The following is a 6,937-nucleotide window of genomic DNA, read 5'->3' on the forward strand; positions in this document are numbered from 1 at the left end:
TTTCATTAAGTTCATCCACAACTACTAAATGAAATCACATTTAAACTACGATTAAACTAACATCAGGAAACACCCAACAACTAATCTAACCCATATTAATAAAATCACACCACAAGAATTGGGGTTTTAGCTAGACATGTAAAAAAGAGAGAAATTTATACCAAAATGAGTTTGTATTCAAATGGGTATGAAGATTTAAGTCTTGATGCAAGCTAAGACTGAAGAATCCAAAAGACCCAAACCCAAATTCTTGGAGATGAAACCCTTTGAACCTTCAAATTCTTCAAAACCTTCTCCAAACGTAGAACTCAAAAATAAAAGCAAAAAATTTATGATAGAACTATGTAAAATTTGATATATAAAAATCTGATACTAAACGAGTATTTATAGTTTTTAAAGATTTGTGTTCCAAAGGATCACTCGATGACATTAGACAGGATCGCCGATCAACTCGATTGTTCACCCTTTGGTGTAGTTCATCGCCGCCTTGCATTAGACTTCAACATCGTCATGTTTTGGATCATTAGGCGACATAGTACTACTTCGCAGAACTGCTCGGTGACACGCCAACTGCTTCTTTTCATCGCCGATTTGATCCTTTCCTTTAGGGCTCAACACACTGGAACAAAAGGTGACGTGAGACCATTTGGCGACACGCTGAATGGCTTCGGCGATCCGTAGATCTTTATTTCTCTTTTGTTCCTGCTTCCTTTGTTCCTTTTTGCTCAATTATATCCATGCCTTTGTCTCCAAGTCTAAATGCCTGAAACTCAAGGTATTTTATTAGTTTTTGAAACAAAATATGCATTTGAGGACACTAAACCTATTAAATCTTAGCCCTAAATGAGTCCATTTTGTGGACTCATCACTATCCAACTAGTGTATTCCACCAAGGGTCGTTTCAGGGTTCATAATGGCTCTGAATCGCCCTTTGAGGTGGATTTGAAGTCTAAACAAGACCTTGATCATATATTAATTGAGTTGAAAGAATCGGTACTCAAGAAGTCCGTTGAGGCTTTCTCCCAAGGGGGAGATGGGGTACTTAAGTACCAAGGTCGATTATGTGTTATGGATGTTGATGTTTTGAGGGAGTAAATTTTAGAGGAAGCTCATGGATCTCGGTATTCTATTCATCTGGGAGCCACCAAGATGTAGCATGATTTACGGGAAGTCTATTGGTGGAATGGTAGGAAAAAAGATATTGCGAGATTTGTAGCCAAATGTCCTTATTGTCAACAAGTCAAGGTTGAGCACCAAAAGCTGGGAGGCTCATTACAAGATATACCTATTCCCACTTGGAAGTGGGAAGAGATCAATATGTATTTTATTGTGGGTTTGCCTCGCACTCGAAGGCAACATGATTCTATTTGGGTCAATGTAGATAGAATGACAAAGTCGGCCCACTTTATTCCCGTCAAGGTTTCTCATTCGGCGGAAGACTATGCCAAGTTGTATATAAGGGAGATAGTGAAGCTGCATGGGGTCCCTTTATCTATTATTTTGGATCGGGGTACTAAATTTACTTCACACTTTTAGAAGTCATTCTAAAAAGGGCTTGGTACTGAGGTTAAGCTTCGCACGACTTTTAATCCCCAAACCGATGTCTAAGCGGAGTGTACCATCAAAACATTAGAAGATATGTTGAGGGCATGTGTTATAGACTTCAAGGGTAATTGGGATGACCATTTGCAATTAATAGAGTTAGCCTAAAATGATAGTTATCACTCAAGTATCGATATGTCTCCTTTTGAAGACTTGTCTAGTAGGAGATGTATGTCTCTGGTTGGTTGGTTTGAGGTAGGTGAAATTCATCTTATTGGTCCCGAATTAGTCTATAAATCTATTTATACGGTCTGGTTCTTAGAGAGGGGCTGAGAACGACCCAACGTCGGCGAAATTCTTATGCCGGTGTTAGAAAAAGTGATTAAGAATTTGAAGTTAATGATTGGGTCAATTTTAAAAGCTCACCTATTAAAGGTGTGATGAGGTTTGGAAAGAACGGGAAACTTAGTCCTCGGTGTGTCGGTCCATATCAAATTTTGAAGTGAGTTGGGAAAGTTGCCTATGAGTTTGATTTACCAAATGATTTTTCTCCGGTTCATCCGGTATGTCATGTTTCCATGCTTAAGATGTGTATTGGAGATCCAACATCCTTATCCCTTTTGAAGTTTTGGGTGTTGATGAGAGTCTCTCATATGAGGATGTTCCGGTAGAAATCCTAGTCTGACAAGTCAAGAGGTTAAGGAATAAGGAAATAACTTCCGTGAAGGTTTTATGGAGAAATCATCTAGTTGAGGGTGCTACTTGGGAGGCCGAGGTCGGTATGAAGTCCCGATACCCTCATCTCTTTCCTTCTACTACTATTCATGCTAAAGGTAATTAGTTCCTCTTGAGTTTTGTTTTAGGGGTCATATGATTACTCAGTAAGCTTTGTGTATGAGTTCTTAAAGGCTTTTATGATGATTATGACTATGTGTACTATGCTATTACTTATGCCTCTCTAAACTCTCAAAACATGTTTAAAATTGGTAAATTGCATACTTTCAAATTAAATGTCCCTTTAAGCATGTTTTCAATGTTTTTATGCATGGCTATCATACTAAGTGCATTTTTGTACTAACGCCTACTTTTTCTACATTTCCCCAAGTGTAGGGTTCGGTTCTCAACGTGATCATCGTTGTGGCTAAAGCTTGGACTTGCTTATTCTCCTAGATTGTTGGTGAGTCCTCATGGTTTGAGGATGAATATTTCTCATATTGTAGTTTCACTTCATGTATTTCCCTTTTTGAACAATGTTATATGGGCTATGTACCTTTTATACTCAAGACATTGTAATAGATGGCTATGCTGAGACTTAGAGTCTAGACTTCTGCTTTTGCTTTTATGAAAATTTTAGACTTTAAATACGTTTTTACTGTTATGGTTCTATTGCTTATGTTATGACATGCTAAGTGGCTTGCATGAAGTCCTTTGGGATTCTATACGCCATGTTACATCTAGGGGGTACCCCTGGGTCATGACAAACTTGGTAACATCGCACAAGGTTTAAAATGATTCTAGGATTATGTCTCATAAGCCATGTCTAGTAGAGTTTTGTTCATGAGTGTGAAGCGCGCCACATTTATGAATGAGAAGCTACAAGATTCTAAGGAAATTCCACTTCTTTCATTACTCTTAAGTTGTGCGACAGAGTTTAACTCTATAAGTTCTTTCTCCTAATCCTTATTCATTGGTCTACACGAGATGACTACTAGAATGGCTTTCGCAATAACATTACAAGAAATCTATTCTTTAGTGGCGATGGAAGTCGCCACAATAACTCAATATGTCGCCACTGATTACTTTTAATGGCGACTAGAGCACCGTGGCAAGTACTTCCATAACTAAAATTAGTTTGTGACGACCCTTAGAAGTCGCCACAAAAAGAATATATTTGTGGCGACATTGTCGCTGCTAAACCTAAAATTATACATCACAAAAAAGTTTCACATTGTAGATGCTAATATAAGTCGCCGCTGAAAATTGACTTTTAGTGGCAACTTAGGTCGCCACTATAATATTTCACATGTAGTGGCATTTCTTGTTGCCACTGAAAATGTCTTTGAGTGGCGACATAGGTTGCCACAATAGAATTATTCATTCAGTGGCAACTCTTATCGCCGCAATTGCATGATCTTTAGGGGTGACTATAGTTGCCTCTGAATGTGTTATACATTTAGTGACAACTTTAATTGCCACTAAAACCTATTTCCCAACAATTGCAATATCCAATATTTTCATACATTTTTATGGCCATCTAATTTCTAAATTTTAATATACACGTAAATTGCCTACCAATAAAGCATCCAATATTAATTAGTGAACATAAAAAATTCACAAGTTGAATAATGCAAATACTTCCATTACAAAAAATATTGTATATTGTTTAATGTCAGTGTACATATGTGATAAGAAAAAAGAACATTATAGGCCTTCGAACTCGTCCTTCATTGACACCATTTATGTTTTAGAATCCTATCCCTGCAATTAAAAGTTAAAACATATGATTTCTTTGACAATTTTCATAATCTCATATTAAAATAAAAGAGGTAACCTTGGAGTAAGATTGCAAATGTATTTTAAGAATACAAAGAGACAATATGATCAATGAAAGTTGTGCAACATAATTTAGTCCTAGTACACTAAGCTCAAATCTTAAAAAATGTCAAGTGTATTGCCCAACAGGATAAAAGTGGAGCAACTAAATAACTAAAACCCAAGACCACAAACATGAGAACTTAAAGAAAACTCAATTCAATAACAAACAACATACCCAGTGATATTCCACAAGTGGGGTCTAGAAAAGGTAATGTTTATGCAAACTTTACCACTACCTCGAGAGGTAAAGATGTTGTTTCCCATAGAGAATCACTTCATGAACCACATATTTGTCCAAAAAAGTTCATGCTCATATTTTAGATAGGTTTCATCACAAGTTTTTAAAACACAACACAAAAGAAATTTCCAATGATATCAATATTTCTTGGAATAATGAAACTGCAATAAATTCCTAGAGGAGATGTTAATACATCAGTTTTTTTTCAGATGTAGAGTAAACATGAGAAATGAGCTTGGCCACTTCTTCGGTAAAAGTATCTGGACTTTGGAGTTCATCTTGAACCTACATTGTTGACCCTTTTGGACAAACTATTTCATAGTCGACACCAATCATTTGGTACTAAGGCCTATTGTGGTAAATGAACTATGTTATTTTTTGTGGGAGGGTATGTAATGATATTGCCAAATGTTTATAAGTATAGACTAAGAAGTATCAATCTTCTAACAGTTTTGTTGCATACCCATCATCCAGCAAAGTAGAAAATTATAAAATAGGAAAGTATTGAAGTTCAACAAGCAATTCGATCTGCATTCGTCTTTTAAGGAGTTCAGGTAGGATAGAGCTCGGCAACGAATAAAGTAAGTATACGCAAACCTTACTTCTACCTCAAAGGTCGAGACTATTTCCCATAGACCCTAAACAATATTATAATCCATATCAGCTTAATAGTGATCAGTTCTCTCATATCCCACCCACTAAACCAAAGCTAGGCACACATAAGGTCTAGAAACATACTTGGATCATTTCTACCAAATATTTAAGGCGTTAAGAGTGATCCCAACAAGAACTATCACATTTAAATTTAAAATACTTCAGTCGAGCACTAACCAGTAGATTAGAAGCAGTTTTACAATAATGGATCTTGGCTAGTAGCATTTCTCAAGCAATGAATATGAAAAATTATGGAACTTCAAAGTGAGTCCCTTTTTTTTTTGAAAAATTATATGATAAGGGGTGTAATATTTATAGTGAAAAATACGACTCTACATACCATATTTTATTTTTGGCGAGTTAACAATCAAGACAAATTCAGAAAATCAAAAGGATTCCCCTTTTTTTTTTGAAAAATAAAAAATAAGAGATTAACAAGTAACAAATTAGGGATTCAAAAATTGGGGGTTTCCTTTTACCAATAAAAGCTTCAACAACTAGAGAATATGAAACACGGTGGTAATGTTATAGAAACAAACATTCAAATAATCCAATTCTGCTAATACAAAAACAAATAATTAGTAAATCAGACAAGTTCTCTGCTATAAGTTCTAAACTTAGCAGCAAGAACCTCGCAAAGCCGCAAAAAAAAGAGACTCGGAAAGCCGCAAAAAATAGAGCCTCGTAAAGCCGCAAAAAACATAAAAAGTTCGATCACACAGACCTAATTATTGGTCTTAAGCTAACAAAACTAGCACATAAGCTCGGGACTCATAAAATAATGAGAAGTGGGAGGGAAAATAGGATGTCGAGCTCACATACCAGTGTCGCATGATGTGGGAGACTTCTTTCATTTTCAAATTTGGGTTCAACTAGAGGATCCTTCTACAGATCCTTAAACTCCTTCAATGTGCGCTTCAACATCATAAATTAATACCTTCAAATCAAAGCGCTAACCCAAATATAAATTCAATTTTTTCATCAAAATACACTAATCTCCAAATTCAAGTAAAGTAGAAAATGATTACAAACACAAATTAAGGTCGCAGAGATAAGAAATCTAAAGCATATAAAAACAGAAAATTATGAGATCTAAAGGATTGTTCATGCGAAAAATCTTAGATATTTTAATTAACATTTATAGGCAGAATTGTACATGTAGAAGGAAGATGTGAAATTGGAGACTTGTATAGCTTGGGTTAGGGTTTTGAGCCAATCCTAGGCAAGAAGTGGTAAAAGTTGTCCGCAGTCATATTTTAGGGTGGGAGTCCTTTGCGAGGTTCTAGAACATACACTGGAGTCGTAGCTTGTGGAAATGACACTTTAAGATGTGAAATTTTTTTATTTTTGAGTTATTTAGAATAAAGTAAAATGAAATTATAAAATTATGAGAAATTAGTATTAAAAGGATAAATAGTTTGTGATCAATTTAGTAAATTGTAAACTAGTTGAAAGTAAAATAGCAGTTTAGTAAAATAGATAAGGTAAGGGGAGAAATTGGGTGTCAATAGATAAAATTAAAAATTAATTTTTCTATTTTGCCTGTACAATAAACTATTTTTGAAAGTATAAATATTGTAAAGTTCTTCCATTGTTAATCTTGTTGTTGATGGATAAGACACATGAAAAAGAATTAAAGAGTAAATTAGTCCGGAAGCGTGTAAAGTCAAAATAAATAAATAATATGGGATGGAGGGGAATATCTATGTTATCATCATTAATATTTATTTTTATATTTCTAATAACATAGCAATATAATATGTTGCTAAACTAGTCATTTGCATAGTTCGTAGAATAAATGTTATTACACATAGTAAATTACTCTATGTATATTTAAAACACATGCTTTATATAATTAATTTAGTCCAAATGTTTATTTAACACAAATAACATCAACTATTTATTCTA

At 34.8% G+C, this 6,937-nt stretch overlaps 1 long non-coding RNA gene across 2 annotated transcripts; it reads right to left on the bottom strand.

The window, feature by feature from the left end:
• Nucleotides 1-3,862: 3,862 nt before the first annotated feature.
• On the bottom strand, nt 3,863-6,310 carry LOC107061775 (uncharacterized). 2 transcript variants are annotated; one of them, XR_001474207.1, is made up of 3 exons: nt 6,186-6,310; nt 5,852-5,981; nt 3,863-4,020 (listed from the first exon to the last, which is right to left on the bottom strand). It is a non-coding gene; the product is annotated as an uncharacterized lncRNA (long non-coding RNA). The 2 variants fall into 2 exon arrangements; XR_001474206.1 differs by having other exon boundaries at nt 3,864-4,020; nt 5,852-5,966.
• Between the last annotated feature and the right edge of the window lie 627 nt (nt 6,311-6,937).

Source organism: Solanum tuberosum, unplaced genomic scaffold (assembly GCF_000226075.1).
Source record: "Solanum tuberosum cultivar DM 1-3 516 R44 unplaced genomic scaffold, SolTub_3.0 scf00167, whole genome shotgun sequence".
Classification (NCBI taxonomy): Eukaryota; Viridiplantae; Streptophyta; class Magnoliopsida; order Solanales; family Solanaceae; genus Solanum; species Solanum tuberosum.